This window comes from Sarcophilus harrisii, chromosome 1 (assembly GCF_902635505.1).
Source record: "Sarcophilus harrisii chromosome 1, mSarHar1.11, whole genome shotgun sequence".
Lineage (NCBI taxonomy): Eukaryota > Metazoa > Chordata > Mammalia > Dasyuromorphia > Dasyuridae > Sarcophilus > Sarcophilus harrisii.
The window spans coordinates 706,265,696-706,287,338 of NC_045426.1; the positions used below are offsets into that span (position 1 = coordinate 706,265,696).

General features: G+C 43.6%; 1 pseudogene; it reads right to left on the bottom strand.

Annotated features, from left to right (window-relative positions):
* Positions 1–19,085: 19,085 nt before the first annotated feature.
* Positions 19,086–20,558, bottom strand: LOC100928187 (annotated as a pseudogene).
* Between the last annotated feature and the right edge of the window lie 1,085 nt (positions 20,559–21,643).

Consider the following 21,643-nt stretch of genomic DNA (forward strand, 5'->3'; position numbering starts at 1 on the left):
GAAGAGTTTCAGGTTCAAAGATTCCATTTGGGGAATTGGATCCAAGTGCCAGTGGTGGTAGTGATAGGGGTTGCACGGAGTTTCCCTTGCTCTCTCTCCTGTCCACTAACCCCATTCTCATTACCACTTATTTTTGGTTACTGATCAAATAAATGTATCTGGATGATTCAATGGACAAAGCACTAGACTTGGAATCAGGAAGAGTCATCTTTGTGAGTTCAAATCTAGCCTCAGACACTTATTAGCTGTTCGACCCTGAACAAGTTACTCAACCCAGGTTACCTTAGTTCCTCATGTGTAAAATGAGCTGGAGAAAGAAATGGTAAACCATTCCAATATCTCTGTCAAGAAAACCCCAAATGGAGTCACTAAGAATCAGCCATGGCTGAACAACAATAACTGATCCAATTTCTTCAGTTTGTGTAAGAAGATAATTTAGGACAAATAGGGACCATCATGGACACAGATTATCATTCAAAAGAGCCTCCTTATACCAAATAGGAATTCTGTTTAAAAACTCAATAGAGAATTTACAATAACCAGGAATTTTGAGTTAATCTTTGGTCTCATGTACTATAAACATAGGTATCTCTAGCATTGTACTCTAAGTCTGAACCATGTTCCTCAAGGATCCAATGGGTATTTGTGAGAAAGTGTGTCCAGATCTTTGAGGGGATGTCAATAGGCAATAAATATTTATTAAGAAACTAGTACATACCAAGTACTACTAGGTGCTAAGCACTGGGGATACAAAAAAGAAAAGGAGGGAAGCTCGTTGGTGTAGTGGATGGAGCACCAGCCCTGAAGTCAGGAGGACCTGAGTTCAAATCTGGTCTCAGACACTTAACACTTCCTAGCTGTGTGATCCTGGGCAAGTCACTTAATCCCAATTGCCTTAGGAAAAAGAAGAAAGAAGAAAGAAAAAGAAATCTTTTCCTTCAAAGAGTTTACAATCTAATGAGGGCAGACAATAAATAAAAAGAAGCTGAAAAGTGGAGGAAATAGGATACCAGAGGATATTTGTACTCATGTGGAAAGTTGGAACCACATAAAGCAGAAAATGGCAAATGAAATTTGCTGGAAAACTGTGAGCCCTCTCTGAAGGGAGGATTTGGGAGTTCATTGTTCTGACTTTTAGCCCTCCAGTCAGAGAGAGGAGCCAACTCAGGATACTGAGGATGTGTCGAGTATCCAAAGGAGTCAGTCTTCAAGATGAAGAAAATTCTGGTGCTGAACTTAATCTGGGAGAAGCTTGATGTTCATGAAGTCAAAACCAAACAGAGCAGATGATGGCAAAACAGTTCTGTACTAACTATTCTTACTATATTCCACCTTAGTAAACACCCTTTCTAAAAGCTAATTTATGCCTATCAGCTGATTTAACATTAAATGGGAAAAAACATCAGTGGGAGCTTATGAATGACATTACTATAGTACAGCCACTCAGTGTTATCCCTAGATAGCTGAGGAGGAGTTCTCCTCAAATGAGATCTTCTTGGGACCCTGACCTATGATTTCCAGCAGGAGTTGGTGAGTGAGCCCAGATATGTAACAATTCCACTTCTTACTAGTTACATGACTCTAAACAAGTCATTTTCCATCTTTGAGCTTCAGTTTCCTGATCTGCAAAATGATCCCTAATAATATTGATTGTAGCTTCCTTGCAGAGTTGTCATAAGACTCAACTGAAATAGTGCATGTAAATTACTTGGTAATGTTAAAATACTATCTGCGTATCCCTTATTATTATTATCACTAGAGTACCTCAGACATTTACTAGCTGTGTGATTCTGGGTGAGTCACTTAACTCTGTTTGTCTCAGTTTCCTCATCTGTCAAATGAACTAGAAAAGGAAATGGCAAACCACTCCAGTGTCTTAACCAAGAAGACTCCAAATGGGGTCACCAAGAGTTGGACATGACCAAAAAGACTGAACGACAGAAAGAGTTCTTTAGGACTGAAAATTATTTTACATGTGTGATATCAATTGGTTATCACAACAATGATGATTCCCTTATTACAATGTATGTCCTTTGAGAGCAGGGACTGATTTTTGCCTTTTTTTCTCTCCCTCATACTTGGTCCACAAGGCCTGGCACACAGTAAGTGCTTAATAAATGATAGTTGACTAACATGTAATGTAATTGGGCAAAGTATTGTTACACCCATTTTATAAATAGGGAAAGTGAAAATCAGAGAATTTAGGATGACAGTATTAATCCCTCCTCTGGGACTATTTTCCCATTCCCACTCACACTGACAGATTGGGTCCCCAAAAGGGAGCCACCACCTCTCCCTTGAGGGATCTAGGGCTAACTCTAAAGGGTTGAGGGTTTTCTCTAATATTATTGCTCATGAAACTCCACTAGTGTGACTCCTATTGATCAATCAATTAGCCAGCTAGAGTTAATTAAATTTTAGAAAAGGGTATTTTCTAATGTCAAATAGTTGGTACAAAACATCTTCCTCCAAAGTCTGTGATACTTTCTCCCAGAAGTATATATGGAGACCAGAAGAAAGTGAGTTTAGAGAGTACTTGTGAAAAGGGATACAACCTCATTGGATGTAAATCTTTTTCTCCCTTTTTGGAGTTCCCATGAAGTTCTGGCCTCAGACACGTACCAGTTGTATGACCTTGAGCAAGTCATTTTAACCCTTCTTGACTCAGTTTCCTCATCCTTCAATGAGAGAGAGAAGGAAATGGCAAGCCACATCAGTGTTTTTGCCAAGAAAACCCTAAATGGGATCACAAAAAACTGGACACGCCTGAAATGACTAAACACAAGAACACACACACACACACACACACACACACACACACATGTTCCTGTAGGTTAAGGCCCTGGTAAAGACCCAAAGCTTCTTTTCTTTTTCACCCTGAGAAGGTCATCCTCTTTGAAATTGCCTTTCCTAAGGATGTAGAATCTGTTCCCCTCAGTTCTTGGCTGGACGCATTGCTCCTTATTAGGTCAATCTCGAGTGTGATATTGCCTCCGGACTCCTACCTTCCCTCCTCTTACTGCCTGGCACAGATTTCAAAGTCAGGGCTTCTCAAAGGTCTCCTGAAGCTTCCCTCCCAGAGCAGCTGCTAGAATTGTCTGCTGGGATCGTGTGTGTGTGTGTGTGTGTGTGTGTGTGTGTGTGTGTGAGAGAGAGAGAGAGAGAGAGAGAGATCGAGAGAGAGGATTTGATTTGAAAAGATTTCAGCTTCAGGATTTGATTATGATCTGTGCCACAAGGACGTTTTTCCTGGGTCACGGTTGTAGGGTGACCCTAAGTGGTTTGGGGGGAGATTTGAACAAGGCATCTAACTGGTATGTTCCTCAATATCATTTAGCCAGTTCCCAAGTATTAATTAATCACCCTTCGTCAATTAGCTTTTACAAAAGAACATTTATTGAGAAGCCATATCAAGGGGCTAAGTAAAATATCTCCAAAATGTCTCCAAACCAGGAGACACACATTTCCTTCTTTATACCTATTCAGTCCTTGGGTAGAGTAGACTCAAATTTAATATAGTTGCTATAAAACATTCCCCTCTTTTCCCCTTCTTCACCAACAGGGATTAGGGGAAATATGACCTGGGAATCCTTGTCTCTCTTCCCAGAAACACCACTAAATTCACTTTGGGTGCAGCAGCATTGATGAACAAGTTGTCCCTTTGCTTAACTGGCCTGGGGGAAGCACATCACTGCTCAGAGTTTTTGCCCAGTCTTCCTCCCCAAACTTGATGAGTTTCATCACTGGCTTTGGGACTCTGATTATTTGTTTTAAAAAAAAAGTTATTAAAGCTTTTTATTTACAAAACATATGCATGTGTAATTTTTCAGCTTTGACCCTTGCAAAAACTTCTGTTCCAAATTTTCCCCTCCTTCCTCCCAACCCTCCCTTAGATAGCAGATAGTCCAATACATGTTAAATATGTTAAAATATATGTTAAATCTAATATATGCATACATATTTATACAGTTATCTTGCTGCAAAGAAAAATCAGATCAAGAAGGGAAAAAATTGAGCAAAACAAAATGTAAGTGAACAACAACAGAAAGAGCAGAAATGCTATGTTGTGATCCATACTCAGTTCCCTCAGTCCTCTCTCTGGTCATAGATGACTGTCTTTATTACTGAACAATTGGAACTGGTTTGAATCATCTCATTGTTGAAGAGAGCTACGTCCATCAGAATTGATCATCGTATAGTCTTGCTGTTGCCGTGTACAATGATCTCCTGGTTCTGCTCATTTCATGTAAGTCTCTCCAGGCCTCTCTGAAATCATCCTGTTGGTTGTTTCTTACAGAAAAATTATATTCCATAACATTCATATACCACAACAGTCATTCTCCAACTGATGGGCATCCACTCAGTTTCCAGTTTCTTGCCACTACAAAGAGACCTGCTACAGAGATTTTTGCACATGTGGGTCCCTTTCCCTCCTTTAAGATCTCTTCGGGATATAAATCCAGTAGAAACATTGCTGGGTCAAAGGGTATGCAAAGTTTGATAAGTTTTTGAGCATACTTCCAAATTGCTCTCCATAATGGTTGGATCCGTTCACAACTCCACCAACAATGTATCAGTGTCCCAGTTTCCCCACATCCCCTCCAATATTCATCTTATCTTTTCCTGTCATCTTAGCCAATCTGAGAGGTGTGTAGTGGTATCTCAGAATTGTCTTAATTTGCATTTCTCTGATCAATAGTGATTTGGAGCAGCTTTTCATATGACTAGAAATAGTTTCAATTTCTTCATCTGAAAATTGTCTGTTCATATCCTTTGACCATTTATCAATTGGAGAATGGCTTGAACTCTTATAAATTTGAATCAGTTCTCCATATATTTTAGAAATGAGGCCTTTATCAGAATGTAAAAATGTTTTTCCAGTTTATTCCTTCCCTTCTAATCTTGTCTGCATTAATTTTGTTTGTACAAAAACTTTTTAACTTACTATAATCAATTTTTTCTATTTTGAGATCAATAATGATCTCCATTTCTTCTTTGGTCACAAATTCCTTCCTCCTCCAAACACTTGAAATGCAAACTATCCTATGTTCTTCTAATTTATTTATAATCTCATTCTTTATGTCTAGATCATGAACCCATTTCAACTTCATATACCAAGGTATATGGTGTTAGGTATGGGTCAATGCCTACTTTCTGCCATACTAGCTTCCAATTTTCCCAGCAGTTTTTGTCAAATAGTGAGTTCTTATCCCCCAAAGCTGGGGTCTTTGGGTTTGTCAAACACTAGATTACTAGAATCATTGACTATTTTGGGACTCCGATTATTGCTTGAACTTTGGATAGCTCTGAATGATCTCCCAGCTTCACTGGTTTTGTAGACCAGACGTTTTAAATACACAACCTGGACACGTGAAGCCCCCCATACTGCAGCCAGGGCTGGATTAAATGGCTGTTCCTGTTAACGTGCTGATGTAGTACTTTTTAAAAAAAGGAATCATAAACACATTCGGTTTTCTAAGTCAATATGTGGTCCACTAGGATGCTCATTATGGTTTAGTGACTGTCATTTCTATTTGAGTTTGACGCTATTGGCCTAGACATTTCTATCTTGGGATATTCATTCACTTCAGATCAGAAAAGAAGAAGCATCATAGGAATAGAAACGCCATGCACTTGTGGCTAGCTCAGGAGTGTCTCCACTGCCCCTCCCAATACCCAGAGGCTTAGAGTAATTCCTCCTCCTCAGAAGTCATAGAAGAAGAAGAAGGAGGAGGAGGAGGAGGAGGAAGAGGACGAAACGAGCAATCGTTAAGCACTTACTAAGTACGAGGCACTAATGATAACATCACAATTTTTATTTTTAATAAATATGATTTCATTTGATGAATGATTATTTTACAAATATTATAAGCTCAGCTCTCTGTGTATTATGGAGCTACTTAATGACCTAGAATGTCTGCTCAAACCTTTTGCTTGATTATTTAATTCTTCTTCCATAATCAATTAAAGGGCTCCTCACAGCCAGCAGTAAGCCAACAATGAATGTCTACTCCTACTCTGAAGTGGAAGGGAGAGCTACTAATAAAAGTTAGAAGCAGGATGACCAAGTCTCCACATGCCTTAGAACAAGGCAGGTCATGTTGTGGATTGTTGTTCATCTTTCATTTTCTTTTTCTTCCTTCCCTCCTTCCTTCCCTCCTTCCTCCCTTCCTTTCTTCCTTCCTCATTTCCTCACTTCCTTTTTCCCTTCCTCCCTCCCTTCCTCCCTCTTTTCTCTTTCTTTTTTTCCTGAAGCAATTAGGGTTAAGTGACTTGCCCAGGGTCATATAGCTAGGAAGTGTTAAGAGATCAGATTTGAACTTAGGTCCTCCTGACTTCAGGGCTGGTTCTCTATCCACTGCCCCACCTAGCTTCCCCTCGTCCTTCATTTTCAAAGATCAATGACATCTGATTTCTTGGTTAATTTAAGTGAGACAGAGTTGCACCAAGTTGTCAGCCTCACTCTCTCTTCCCAAATCATTTAAGTCTAGTGGCAGGACAAAAATCTGGAAGACTGGAGAGGGCCCAGAATCCAGTGGATGACCTTGGCGTCTTCCATTTCTACCCAAGCCTTAAGCTCCCCAACCCCTGCTTCAGCTGCCTTGATGGCTATTGCACCCAGTCCTTCTCATCCCCCCATGTCTGCTGGGGTAGACACCCCTCTAACACACCAATGAGTTACCCTCCACCTGGTTTAGCTCATCAGATGGTTTATCGTGTGGCCACTGTGCATGCCACAGCCTCTTGGAACCACAGATGAGAGTTGGGTGGGAGGTCTACAGGAAAGGTGGAAAGCAGCCCTCACAAAGAGATGCCAGTCCTCCCTGAGCCCTCCATCTATCTATCCCTTTTGCACTGATTCTAAGGACTGAGCCCCCCACTACAATAGGATGGTACACCCAGAGCTGGAAGGGTACTTGTTTCAACCCTCTAATGTTACAATAAAAAAAATAAGTCTTGGGCAAGTTACTTAATTGCCCAAGGTCACACAAGACCTCGTTTGTGTCATTGAATCCAGACCCTCCTGATTCCGAGCCCAGAATTCTGCCCATCACCCGAGGTCATCCCACTGGTAAGCGGCAGACCTGGGACCAGAACGCTGATTGTCTGACTCCTGGGCCAATGAGTGCACCCAAGTCTTCTTCCCGGCACTAAATGAAAGAAGGAATGGACCTCTCCCTCTGTGAAATGAGAAGCCAGACAAGATGATCTGAAAGGTCCCTCCCAGCCTGTTTATCCCATAATTTTATGATTTCTTCATTTTGCTTTTTTCAAGGAGGAAGAAAAAACCCATGCTGTCAGCTTTCCTCCAAGCTCCTTCATCAGCATCATGTAAATGACCTGGCTGTCACTTCCAAAGGGCACCGTCCCAATGACTGATTTCAGCAGAACAGATGTTGGCCGAGCAGGGCCGCTTCCTGCGTGAATCCAATTAGGGCCTTGGTAGGAAGGAGGGGGATGGCGGAGAGGGATTCTGCTCCCTCTAGCCCATCTTAGCACAGCACATCCCAGAATGCATTTGCAAGGTGGGCTATTCTCGGGAGGAAGATGATTGGATTAGAGAGGGGAGGGCCGGAGAGACGCAAGAATTCACTCAATAAATATTTATGGAGTACGAGACCTCAAGGATCCCAAGTGTTTCTGACTGAGAGACAAAAAAAGCTCAGACGGGTAAGTCGGTGACTAACCAAGACGCATTAGCGAAGTCCCCCCAAAATTGGGGGCTCAGAGTGCTCCTTGCCCAGTCAATTGTGCTCCCCACTGGTCTCCTCATTTCTATTCTCTCTTTTTCTAAACTCCCCTGTATAAGCTGCCAGATTAATTTTCCTAATGCACTTCTATGATAACATCTCTGTTCTGCTAAGAGCTATCAATGGTTGCCCACTGCCAGATAAAAAAGATCCAAGCTCTTTATTCTGACTTTCCACAATGTAACCTCAATCTACCTTGCCAGCCTTAGCTCATCCTCTTCTCCTCTCCCCCCTGCCCCACTCAGGCTCTGAAGGAGTGACATTGAACTCTCCCAATATACCTGTGATTCCCCCCTCTGAGATTCTGCTCATATTGTGCCCTCCATCTGGGATACCTGTCCCCTATCTCCCTATATGGGCAGTGGATCCGGCCTCAGACTCTTACTAGCTATGTGATCTTGGGTGAGTCATTTAACCCCATTTGTCTATGAGACTAATAAGGAGGATGAGCTAGAGAGGGAAACTACTCCAATGTCTTTGCTAAGGGAAATTCTAAATGGTGTCATGAAGAGTGGAAATAACTGTAGAAAAACAACAGCCTTTCTATATTTCTTCCCATTGAGATCCTGCCTAATTTTTTCCCCTGAGGCAATGGGGGTTAAGTGACTTGCCCAGGGTCACACAGTTAGGAAGTGTTAAGTATCTGAGGCAGGATTTGAACTCAGGTCCTCCTGATTTCAGGGCTGGTGCTCAATCCACTGCCCCACTGAAATAAAGCATCTGTGGCCCTCTTCCAGAACAAAGGACAAAGGACAAACAACAACTCTGGGAGTAGGAGTAGACATTGCCCCACTAGGATCCAACTGGAATCAGTCAGCAGGGCAGCACACCTCTTCTTCTCCCCTTTTTTTTCATTTGTTTTCCTTTCCTTTCTTCTTTCCTCTCCCCTTCTCTTCTTTTCTCTCCTTTCTTCTCCCTTTCCTCTGTCCACAAGGGATATCATATTCTTATTGTGGATGTTCTGCCCAAAGGAACGTATGTTTTGATCATTGGATCCTTGCAAATGTCCGGAGGCTTATGAGCTAGTTTTTTCTTAAGGTCCATGCCTTAAACCCAAATCCCTCTGGCTCTCATTAATTGATTGACAGTAGGTCTCAGGCCAAGCCCCACTTGGTCATATGTGTGTGTGTGTTTGTGTATGAATATGTATATATATATAAAGTATATATAACATTATTATAGATTGATAATTATAGATAATAATGTATAATGTAATATATAGTATAATATATTAAATAACGATATAATATATATTATGTGTAATATATGTTTTTAATAGTATATCATAATATATATTATTAATATATTCTATAATATAGCATATAATATATTAATATTATGTAACATACTATAATATATTGATATTAATATAGTACATACTATATGTAACATACATAATATATACTATAACATAGCACATAATACATACTATAATATATGATATAATATTTATCTAGGGAGGACACGTCTCATTACTCCCACTAGATGGCAACTTCATTGTAGGAAAAGACTTCACAAAATCCTAAAAGGGGCCTCTCGCCCAACCCAAATCCTCCACTACAATATCTCCAACAAATGCTTGTCCAGCCTCTGCTTGAAGTCTTTCAGTGACAGGAAGCTCACTACCTGACACACTGGGCAGCTCTAATCAGTAGGAAGTGTTTCCTTACATCCATCCTAAATCACCCTCTTTGTAATTTCAGCCCATTGCACCTGTTCTGCACCCTGGTGCCTAACACAACGGGCCAGGTCCTTTCACATGATGGCCCCTCCAAACCCTTGTAAGCCTTGAGTTTTCTCTTCTTCAGGTTAAACATACCTACTTGCATCAACCCTTCTCCCTTTGACGTGGAACCCAGTGTCCTTGACCTTGCTCGTTAACTGTGATGGATGGAACCCAATACAACATATGTAGTCTGACTAGGGCACCCTTTTATTGTGGGAGCTATGGCTCTCATCCAATAGACTCCCCCCACTCCCCCACACAAACACAATCTTCTGGGGATCAGCGGGATAGCTCTTGTCCCAGTCCCCGGGTCACAGACTCCCTCCTGGCGGAGAGCTCTCTCCAAAGTCCCTGGAAGCTTGCGTGAGGAGCAGTGATCAGATGCACTCCTGCGCCCCGAAGAGCCTCCTCTATGTCTTTGCTCATCACCGATGAGCACATCGTTCAAAGAGCAACATCCTCGGAATCAGGAAGAAAAAGGGTCACTCTCTCTGTGACAAAACCTGACACTAATTGTGTGCCCGTGAGCGAGCCGCTGGAGCTTGAGGCTGTCTCGCTTGTCAGATGGGATATCTGTACTACTGACCTCCCAGAGCTGATATGAGGTCAAAGGAGTTAATGTGTGAAAAGCAGCAAAGGATGATGGACAGCCAGACTACTCCACGTCTCCACCTCTAAGCCGGAAAATGAGCATATCAGTGATGTGAAGCACTTGATCTTGCATAAATTTCTCTTCCTGCTCCTGTTTTTTTCTAACTTCTTTTGGAACTAAGTCCTCTGCTAGCAGCATAATAAATCTTATTAATCTTAATAATTAACAATTAATTATTAAACCTTAACTTGATGGAGGGGGGGAGATAATGTATGGGGTGGAATGCTAAACTCAAGTTCAAATCCCACCTCAGACACTACTAGCTATAGGCAAGGCACTTTACCTCTGTCTGCCTCAGTTTCCTCACCTGTAAAATTAGGCTAATAATAGCGTCTACTTCTCAGAGTTACTGATAGGATCAAAATAATATTTATTAAGCACTTAGCACAGTGCTTGGCAAATAGTAGCTTTTTAATGAATGCTTGTTCGCTTTCCTCTTTAGTGATGTTTCCATTTGTGCCGAGCATAATGCATGTCAGGGAGGAGGATTTTAATTAACGTTTGGCAGCTAGGTGGCCCAGGAGATAGAGCGTCAGGCCTGGCGTCAGGAAGAATCATCTTCATGGGTTTGAATCTGACCTTGCTGTGTGGTTTTAGACAAATTTTTTAAACCCATTCGCCTCAGTTTCCCCATCTGTAAAATGAGTTGGAGAAGGAAATAATAAGCCGTTCCAGTATCTTTGCCAAGAAGACCCCAAAAGGGGTCATGAAAAGTTGGACATGACTGAAAAATAACTGAATTGCTGTTGAAAGTGAATTGGGAAGGAACAGTCTATGGGAAGGGTGAAAGAAATCACAAAATCTCTGTGGTGGGACATCAGAGGTCCCCCCCCCCCCCATGCAGGTAGAGGAATCTCCTTTTCAGATATCCCAAACTCATCCACTGAGAGAACAGACAAAAGCATTTTTCAGGGGCCATTTTCTGCCCTAGCATCTAGTTATCAGGCTAACCTCGAAGGAGATGAGGGTTCTTGGGGCCCCAGGGTGGGACCTCTTAGATCAGATTATAGAAACAAAGCGTTACCAGTGGAAGGAATTGTGAATGTTCTGTCTAGAAGAGAGGAGACTTGAAGTGGTTCCATCACCACCTTTAAATACCTAAAGGGCCATCATGAACAAGACTCTATTGGGCAAAAGCCAAACTGAAGGCTGGAGGCTCCAGGGAGGCAGATTCAGCTTAATATAAAGAAGAAATTGTTAATGACCAATCGGAAGTGTCCAAAATGGAATGGCTCGTCCCAGTAGGCAATTTGTAGCCTTTGAGTCAGGCCTGATGGGAGTCCCTGCTTAGCTGTGACCTAAATGACTTCTGAAGTCTTCTCCGACCTCCTTCCAACTACAAGCTTTGGAGACCTGCTGGCCATCATCACCCTTCACATTTGCTTGGCAGGGAAAGGCTCCTTATTTCTGACAAAGTCAACTTTGAATCTTTTCCAAGGTGATGTTATCTGAATGGTTGGGGTCCATTCTCCCAGAAGAATAAGGGAAGAAACAGGTGGATAGAGCCATTGAGAGTAATAATCTGGCCCTGACTCCACAGGAATTCACCCCATCTCTTTTGTGATTTCAAAGGCACCTGGGATCTGTCAACCCAGAATCTGACAGGTTTCCTCCGTCTACTTCAATACTTTTAGCCCAGACTATAGTCTCATTAGGGCAGTGCAGTGGATAGACTGCCATCTGACTTTAAACATTTACTAGCTGGGCAACCATGGGCAAGTCACTTAACCCTGTTAACCTCAGTTTCCTCATCTGTAAAATGATCTAGAAAGGGAAATGGCAAACCCTTCTAAAACCCCAAATGGAGTCACAAAGAGAGAGGCACAACAAAAATAATTCCACAACTGACCCCTTTGGTACACTGGTTTTGTCTATAGTTCTCGGCAGAGCTGATGTTTCATTTCCAGGCACTAAAACAAGATTAGCACCCATGGGTGCTGGTGAGGGGGGAAGCAAATATCTTCCTTGTACCCTTGTCTGAGTTTCACTAATGGGTCATTTGCTATTAATAAACCCCAGGGTTGGATTAGAGATGGCTAAGGCTGTGTTTCTGTCTCTTGAGATCCAGAACTGGCCTCGTGCCCAAGGTCATTAGCCAAGGAGGCAGAAATCAGTGCTGGATGTGATTGAAAGATGGAATAGCATCTTTCTGTGGGCATTCTGCTGACCTGATGGGAAGAGAGCTGGGCTTTGTGTCCTTAGCCTATTTTCTCTGGACAGCAACAGCTTTGTAAAGAATTCATTCTAACCAGAAGGTATTTAAAGGTCTTTACAGCTTCAACAGGACTCTGACCTGTGTCTAGTGCAGAGAGGTGAGGGTTAGCATTGCAGGGTCCCCTAGAATGGGGGAGCTCTGCAGAGCTGAGAGACTTCTGCCCCCCAAACCAGCAGGCAGCCTCTCTGGGAAGCAGCCTTGAGGGAAATGAGGAGCTTAATACTCTGTCCAGTGTGTATTCCCCAAATCCTTGTGGTGAATGATGAGAAAAGCACTTAGCACAGTGCCTGGCACATAGTAGGCACTTTCTAAATAGTGAAAGACTTCTAAGGGCTGGTTGTCTTGAGGAAGAAGGTCTGCTTGGCCCTGGGAGCAGAACTGAGCAGAAATATGTGGAAATTTCAGAGAGAGAGAGACAGAGACACAGACACAGACAGACAGACAGACAGACAGAGAGAGATAAAGAGAGACAGAGAAACAGAGAGACAGAGAGACTGAGAGAGACAGAGAGAGACAGACAGACAGAGAGAGAGGAGAACATGAGGGAGAGAGAGAGAGAGAGAGAGAGAGAGAGAGAGAGAGAGAGAGAAGAGAAGAGAAGAGAAGAGAAGAGAAGAGAAGAGAAGAGAAGAGAAGAGAAGAGAAGAGAAGAGAAGAGAAGAGAAGAGAAGAGAAGAGAAGAGAAGAGGAGAGATTCTAGCTTGGCAGAAGAGAACAATTCTAAGTGAGCTCCTGTCTGAAAATAGAGTGAGCAGGCTGGGACTTCCATCCCGGTGGTCTTTAAGTGAAGTCTGGATGCTATCCATAGCATCCTGCAGAGAGGATCATGAAAGTCCAGGTTCACACCTGTCTCTGATGCTGGTTCTGAATCTTCTAGATGTGGGGAAGTGCTTCTCAGCTGCAGCCTGGGGTACAAGGTCACCAAAGCCCCTTCCCCCTCAGATCCTGCCTGTGAATGGACAGGAGTGATGCCTTCTCTAGGACAGCTGGTATTCCCAAGAGACCAAAGGTCGCTAGAGACATTTAGCCCATCATTTTCATATTATCTCTAAGGTTTAAACTTCTTCCTACAGGCTTATGCATGTGCGTGCACACACACACACACACACTCTCACACTCACACACACTCTCACACTCACACACACACTCACTCTCTCACACACACACTCATACACACACTCACACACACATTCTCACACACACTCACTCACACTTACACACACTCTCGCACTCACACACACTCACACTCACACACACTCTCTCACACACACACACTCACACTCACACACACACACTCTCGCACTCACACACACACACTCTCGCACTCACACACACTCACACTCACACACACACTCACATACACACACACACTCACACACATCACACACTCTCTCTCTCTCCCACACATACACTCCCAGCTCTTTTTTGTGATTTTATTTCTTTTCGAGGCTATCCTTGATACTGAATCATGATTTCAGGAGGCCTGTTAGTCTAAGTGATTGCTCACAGCCTGTTGGATTAGTCAAGGAGATGAATTTCCACGCCCGCAGCAGCTTGGGTACTGGACTTGGAATCAGAAAGCCTCATCTTCATAAAAGTTCAAACCCGGGCTCAGATACTCCCTAGTTGTGTCACCGGGGATAAGCCCTTCACAAGTGTAGATCACAGCCCTTCTGCATTACCTTATTCGGTGTAATTCTCATTAATTCTATAAAGTCTCCCAACTGACCCAGAGATCTTTCTTTGGTGTTTTTCCATTTCATGTTTCAGTCTAGGTCTCTGGTTCTTCCCTTCCCTCCCTTGGTCTGTCCAGGGCATAGCACGGGCACCCAGGAAGTAAAAGGTGCTTAATAGGAGCTTTGGTGAAATTCGTGAAAATTGGATCTGTTTAGAGGTGAGAAGCTCTTTCACTCTGCCATGCTCAGGAACCAGTAGTACTGGGCTCCGCTCATTCCTGCAATACAGCCTCCGCCAGGGGTTCTCATCACTTGGCCCCTTCTGGATCGTACAACTTGATTTCATTTGGTCATTTGTTATCACTACCTAATTATCACATGCTGACAGCTGGATCAATCAGGAGACTTTTGGGAAATTACATTGAATTTTCGATAATCCCAACTCGCCCCCGGGCAGAAAAACGCATCAATGTCCTCCTAAGGAGGCAGTTTGTCAGCAAACTATGGGAGGCCATGAACAGAAGCCCCCTTTCCCCAAATCAGGGGACTGCAAAATCATATTACATCAATAGGAACAAAGGAGAAAGTTTATTCTGGCCGGGTCCAATTGTTATCGAGTGCCTACTATGTGCCAGGCACTTGCTAAGCCCTGAGGATCCCAAAAGGGGCAAGACAGTCCCTGCCCTCAAGAAGCTTATAATCTAATAAGGGACACAACATGCAAACATATACAAACAAGCTATAATGAGGATAAATAGGAAGTAATTAACAGAGGAAGGCACTAGAATTAAGAGGGATTGAGGAAGATTTCCTGTAGAAGGTGGGATTTGGGGTAGGACTTAAGGGAAGCTGGGAAGGTCAGTATTGCAAGAATGAGGGACGGCCAGAGAAAATGACCGGGGTCAAGAGGGGGATCTTGTCTGTGGATCAGACTGGTACATGTCAGGGAGGAAGGTCTGAGAAGACTGAAAAGGTGGGTTATCAAGGGCTTTGAATGTCTGCTGGAGGCCACGAAGAGCTCCTTGAGTTTATTGAGTAAGGGGTGACATGATCAGGTTTGTGCTTTAGGAAAATCTCCTTGGTGGCTGAAGGGAGGAGGGACTGGAGGGAAGAGAGGCAGGTGGACACCCCAACAGGCTAAGGCGTGAGGTGTCCAGGGCCTGGGCCAGAGGGGTGATGCTAAAGGGCATTTACAGAGAGGGTGCAAAGGTCAAACGGACAGGGCTTGGCTATGAGGGTGGGGAGGAGGGTGAATCATAGTGAGGAGTCCTGAATGACTCAATCCAGGAGTCTGGGGGCCTGAGAGGAGGGTGTTGTCCTCTATGCTAACAGGGAAGGGAGGGTGAGGGGAAAGACAGTGAGTTCTCTTTTGGATGTGAGCTTAAAATATCCATTGGACATCTAGTGTGAGACGCAGGTGGAGACGTGAGACGGGTCAGCAGAGAGATTGCAGCAGAAAAGCTAGATTGATAATCATTAGCATGGAGATGGAAATAAATCCCCTGGGGAGGTGAGATCCCCCAGTGAAGTAGAATAAAAGGAGAAAGGGCCCAGGACAGTGCTGAGGGTCTCCTAGAGGGAGTGATTTTCATGGAAGTCAGCAAAAGGACAGGAGCGTTCAGAGAGGGAGGAGGAGAAGCAGGAAAAAAGGGTAGTCCATTAGCCTACAGAGAAGGGACTATAAGGACGGGAGGATGAGCCACAGAGATCAGAGAGAGGGAGGACTCAGCACAAAGAACACTGGGTTTGGCAGCTAAGTGCTCACGTGTAACAGGAGCTTAAAGGAATTCATACACATAGAGGAGGAGACTTCTCTTCATCAGAAAAGACCAGAAAAGAAGGGGAAAGCCCCATGTGTACATTTTTTAAAATGCTTCTAGCAAACCTTTTTGTAGAGGTGAGGAACTAGAAACTGAGTGGATGCCCATCAGTTGGGGAATGGTTGGGTAAACTGTGGTATATGAATATTATGGAATATTATTGTTCTATAAGAAATGACCAGCAGGAGGATTTCAGAGTAACCTGGAGAGACTGACAGGAACTGATGCTGAGGGAAGTGAGTAGAACCATGAGAAGATTGTACACGGCAACAACAAGATTACATGATGATCAACTGTGATCTTTTCAACAGTGAGCTGATTCAGGCCATTTCCAATAGACTTGGGATGGAAAATGCCATTCAGAAAACTATGGAGACTGAATGCAGATCAAGGCTTAATATGGTGGTATTTTATTTGTTTTTTCTTTTTTTGTTTTTCCTTTAGTTTTGCTTTTTCTTTCACAGCATGACTATATGGAAATATATTACAAAATAATTGTATATGTATAACCTGCATCAGATTGAGTGCTGTCTTGGGAAGTGGGGGGGAGGGAGAAAAAATTTTAGAACTCAAAACCTTACAGAAATGAATGTTGAAAACTATCTTTACATATAATTGGAAAAATAAAAAACTATTGAATTTTTTTTAAGAATATGAAACCTGGAGGGAGATGATCAGAAGCTGTTTAGTACCTCCTCATCTCATGTTGTAACAGATTCTGGGGCAACAAGGGCTCCCTCTTTTACGGCTCCCCCTTTCTGGGGGAAAATCTTAGGATAGAACCCCAAAAGTTGTGAAAATCAGATGTTTAGTACCTCCTCATCTTATGTGTTATGTAACAGATTCTGGAGCAGCAAAGGCTCCCTTTCTTACTGCTCCCCTTTTTTGGGGGAAAACCCTAGGATAGAGCCCCAAAGTTAGCAAAATTGTGCTGGTGGGATTGAGTCAACAAATGTGAAAATAATAGCCCCTACCTCTCTTAGGCAAGGGTTAGCCTTCCCAACAACGAACCTGGACAAATAAATAGCTAAAGAGGAACAGGGACTGCCTCGGATCCCTCAGCCATGATCTCACTGGCATAAGGGGTAGGGAAGAAGAAGCAAGATCCCAGATCTGACATTTTCTTTCCAAATAATTGTGAGCAAAGCTCTGGTGCTCTGGTGCTCACCAGTAAAACGAGCATGTCAGGCTTTGTGCCAAAGCCCCCGTGAGGATGCTGTAAGGGAAGGTCCCAGGTAAGTGCAATGGGAACTAAGAGAGGCTTCCTGGTTCCTGCTGCTGGTCTGTCCTCCAAGAGCAGAGGGATTTCGAGGCAGGCTGACCCCTGGGAGGGATGTGATGTGGAAGAGCATCTCTAGAGCCCACCCGGGCCAGTCTGCAGAAGCAGAGAGTGAGGAAATCTGCTCCCCAACCCCAGCCAGGGATCCAGGAATGATCACCCTGGGAGCCTGAGGCCCCGCTGTGCAGCTGCCACATGACTCTGGGCAGATAATCTCCCTGCTGAGCACCCTTTGAAATGAAGCTGCACTTTCCTACACCAGAGACTTGGGGGGGGGAGACTGCAGATGACATCACACAGCCCTTCCTGTCCCCCCCCTCAACAAGGAAGGAGATTTTGGAGGTCACCTCCCTTCTGGAGCTTCCCTGACATTAATGCCTTTAAAAGCTCTCCTGCTCCGCATCCTTAATGAGAGACAGGAGGCGGAAAGGGGCTGGGCTAGAACCCAAAAATCATTAGAATACAAGGTACTTAAGACTGCAGCCAAATACAGCTCTGCACTGACTTGGGAAAAAAAGCTCAAAAATTGCCTACTGCAGTTCTCCCCAGAGCTGAGATTGCAGCAAACGGTCCCCCCGCCCCCCTCCCGTGTCTCCAAGGAGGAAGGAGGCAGACTAGGACACTGCTGCATTGCTGAGTCCTTTCTCGGCGCCTCCCATCGTGCCCCATCCCGAAAGCCTGCCAGGTGGGAGAGCTGGGGTCACGGCATCCTAGCTCTGCCTGTGAGCAAGCGCTGTCCAGGGTCCTCAACTGCCTGAAAATGTCTCCCCCAGAGCAGCAGGCTCCAAGTGAGGGCTTTGAGTATGTGTGTGTGAGTGTGAGTGATTGTGTAAGTGTGTGTGAGTGTGTGATTGTGTGTGTGTGAGAGTGATTGTGTAAGTGTGTGTGTATGAGAGAATGTGTGTGTGTGTGTGTGTGTGTGTGTGTGTGTGTGTGTTGGGGAATTGGATGGGAGAGAGGCCGGATTAATTCTGTGCCTCCCAGACACCATCTTACTGGCGCTTCATCAAAACCGGAACCTTAAAGAACACAGGATTTAGGGCTGGAATTGGTTTTAAATAGAGACTATATAGTCTCTGACTTCTCATTTTCCAGAGAAGGAAGACTGAGGCAGAATAGGGAAATTACTTATCCAAAGTCACAGAGGCAATAAGCAGCAGAGACAGGGCTGGGATTTTTTTTTTTAAATCCCAAATCTGGTGCCCTTCCCATTACATTACAATGTCCTTTCCCCAATCACTCGGGAAAAGGTCTTGGGTCCTAGTGAACCAGAAGAGGAGATCAGAGGTTATCTATACAAGATGACTCTTACCCTTTTAAGAGGCCTTTGGGCTGTCTGGGATAGACTTGGGGCTGTTCACCCAGGATAAATGGGCTCCATTGATTTATGCTAATGAGTCTTCCTTCGCCAATCTCTGCTGACTTCCAACCCTACAACTCCCACTGCCTTTCAGATATCTAGAATTGGATGGCCTAGGTATGGATAGATTTCAGGAGGTCCATGAACTTGAATGAGAAAATAATTACATCTTTTTTTAATAATTACATCAATTTTTCCAAATAAGTTTTTATTGATTTGGGTTTTTTTTAACATCATCATAATTTTCCCCAAGATCTCTCTTCCTCTACTTTTCAGCCACCCCATATGACAAGTAGCATTTTTAAAGCCAAAAAAAGAGAGAAAAAAAAGAGAAAAAAAATCACAATCAATGCATTGAAAAAATCTAAAAACCACGTCCCAGGTGCAATACCTCTGAACCCATCACCTCCACAAAGTGGTGTGTTGGAGGTGTGTGGTGTTCTCTTCTTTTCTAAAATATTATCGTTCTTTGGGGGCAGGTTTCTCGGGGAGCTTCTGGAGGCAGCTTTAGGTTCAGTTCAGAGTAATAATCATTTCAAATGCAGCCAGGAGTAAAATCCAGTTCTTTATTGTCTCTTCCCAAATAGCCTGGTTAGTTTTCTTAGAGGAAACTGAGGTTTTTTTTCTTTCATCGAAAAAGAAGAACCAGAAGAGAAGGCCTAGGTGACCCATAGGGCCATGGGAGACTCCTCTGGCCAAATGCATTCTAGAGGTTATTTCTATTGGACGAAGGGTTAATCCCACAGCTAAAATAATGTCATCCTATCTCAAAAAGTTGAGATAGCTTCATTTTAAGATCCCTCAAGGTGGGAAAGTGGAAATTCAGAAAGAAAGAGACAAGGAAAATGTCTGCTAAGCTCAGGGAGACTCTTTCTAGGCCTAAGCTTAATGGTAAGTAACTCATTTCTTCCCTGCTTTCAAGAAGGCAGAGAAGACAAATTCAGAATGGAATGTCCTCATTCTTAATTTATTTCTTCTTACAGATCTTGGGTTTCTTTGCAGGTCGTAGATAAGGTTTATCAATAAAATTCTCCTCCCTAGTTTGGCTCCCTGACAAGGAAGTGTTCTGCTGTAGAATAGAGGCATCCTCTTTTTCTACTCCTGATTCATCCGTAGTGATGTGGAGAGGAAGGTTCTCTGTGTCTGTCTGCTCATCCTGTTCAGAAGAATCAGTCTCTTTCATCTGCTGCTTCTCCAACTCAGACGGCAGAAGGGCGATCAGGTAGGGAATGCTAAATGGCCAGGCAGCAATCAATGGAAATGTGCTGACATCATCTTTGAAAAGTCTCGCCTGTTTTGGCTATAAAATGAGTAAGTGCCCGTTCCACATCACGCCTCTGTGATGCAGCCTTTTCCCGAAGGACCTGATAATCTGACACAAGTTCACGGTTTGTCGGTGTTTTGATGTACATGTGGGGATCAGGGAATTCAGGAAAATGGCGAGGGATATGAGGTGGGTGAGACTTGTTCTGTCCAGCAGTCAGGGCTTTGGGAGTCACAGGCTGATTGGTGACTGATGGTGCTGTGAGGACCATCCTCTGGGACCGTTTAGTGTATGCAGGAGAGTTTCCACATTGAAACCCATCTCAACAATCGTGACCACAATATCTGAGAGTGTGGGCTGTGTCCTGGCCGTGTGCTCACAATAGGACTTAGCACTCTTCCTGATTTCTGAGAGGTAGCTTTGTAACATCTCAGTTAATGTTTCCACACATGCTTTCTCAGCACTCTCAAACCCAGCCTCTGTCAGCAAGGAGCTCACAACTACCCGCAGGGTCCACCTCCATACCAGGTAGTAGTTGTCTGCAGGGGTGGCGGCCTGCTTGCTTCCTAATCTCTCCAGCATCATTGCCAAGAAAATCCCAAATGAAGAACCAATCAAGCCTGAAAAGGCCTAATTTCTGGGTTGAAGAGACTTTTCTTCAGGATTCAGGATTGCAGGATCTGAGGTTTTTCCAATGAGATCAGGATGGGAGGCTTTTCCGCTGGAATCAGGACCCTGTCAGCCCCACGTTGGGCGCCAAAATGTGGTGTTCTCGTTCTCTGAAGCTTAGTTCTCAATCTCCCGACTGAATTCTGGCTCTGTCAATCTCCCGAACTGACCGACTTCTGGCTTTCAATCTCTTCAACTGACTCCTGACTGAGCTCAGCTCCTTTTTATGCTCTTTTAGAGGTGTCAATTCCAAGGTTGACGCCTCCTTTGAGAGTGGGATTGTGGGAGGTGTAAACTTGTGAATCTCCTACTGAATCCTGAAATCTCCCAAACTTGTGAACTAATGTGTGAACTCTCAAAGGTGTAAACACAAGCATTGTTTCTATCAATTCCATTGAGTTAACACCTTGTTTCAAGTTCTGGCCCATAACAGAGGTGTCTTCTCATATCTCTTTGTTTGAGTCATTATATTTTTATCTATATCGATTTGTTTATTAATTATCTTCACTCACCTTTAACTTTTCATTATAAATGTAGACAATCAGCATGAATCTGAGGAGTCCCTAAATATCAACAGCCAAAGGAGTTCATGAAAGGTAAGGTGGAAAACATGGCAGGGAAAGGTGAGATGCTGGGGGTTAGCACCCCCCTAAGATGCTAACCCCCATTCTGCCACGAATTAGCAACAACCCCTTATTAGTGTCTGCAAAGCAGAGCTCAGGTGCTACTTCCTGCCAGAAGAGAGCTTCCTCACTCCCTTCAATTAATAGCACTTCCTTCCTCCTTTGCCTATTCTTCTGTAAGTCCTTTCAGGTGTTAGAATCCTAGTGTTAACTCAATAGAATTGATAGAAATAATGCTTGTGTTTACACCTTTAAGAGTTGACACATTAGCTCACACATTAGAGTTCACAGTTGGGAGATTTCAGGATTCAGTATGAGATTCAGGAGTTTACACCTCCCATAATCCCATTCTGGGAGGAGGAATCAACCTTTGAGTTTACACCTCTAAAAGAGCATAAAAAGGAGCTGAGTCAGTGGAGTCAGTCATTTGGGGAGATTGACAAGCTAGAGACTGCAGTCGGGCAGAAAGGAGGATTTGAAGGAGTAGAATCAAGATTCAGAGAGAGCTGGAGGCAACAAAGGACAAGCTGCAAGAGCTCTTGGAACCAAGCAGAGAGATAGGCCTCTAAGAAAACTAACCGGGCTATTTTGGAAAAGACAATAAAAGA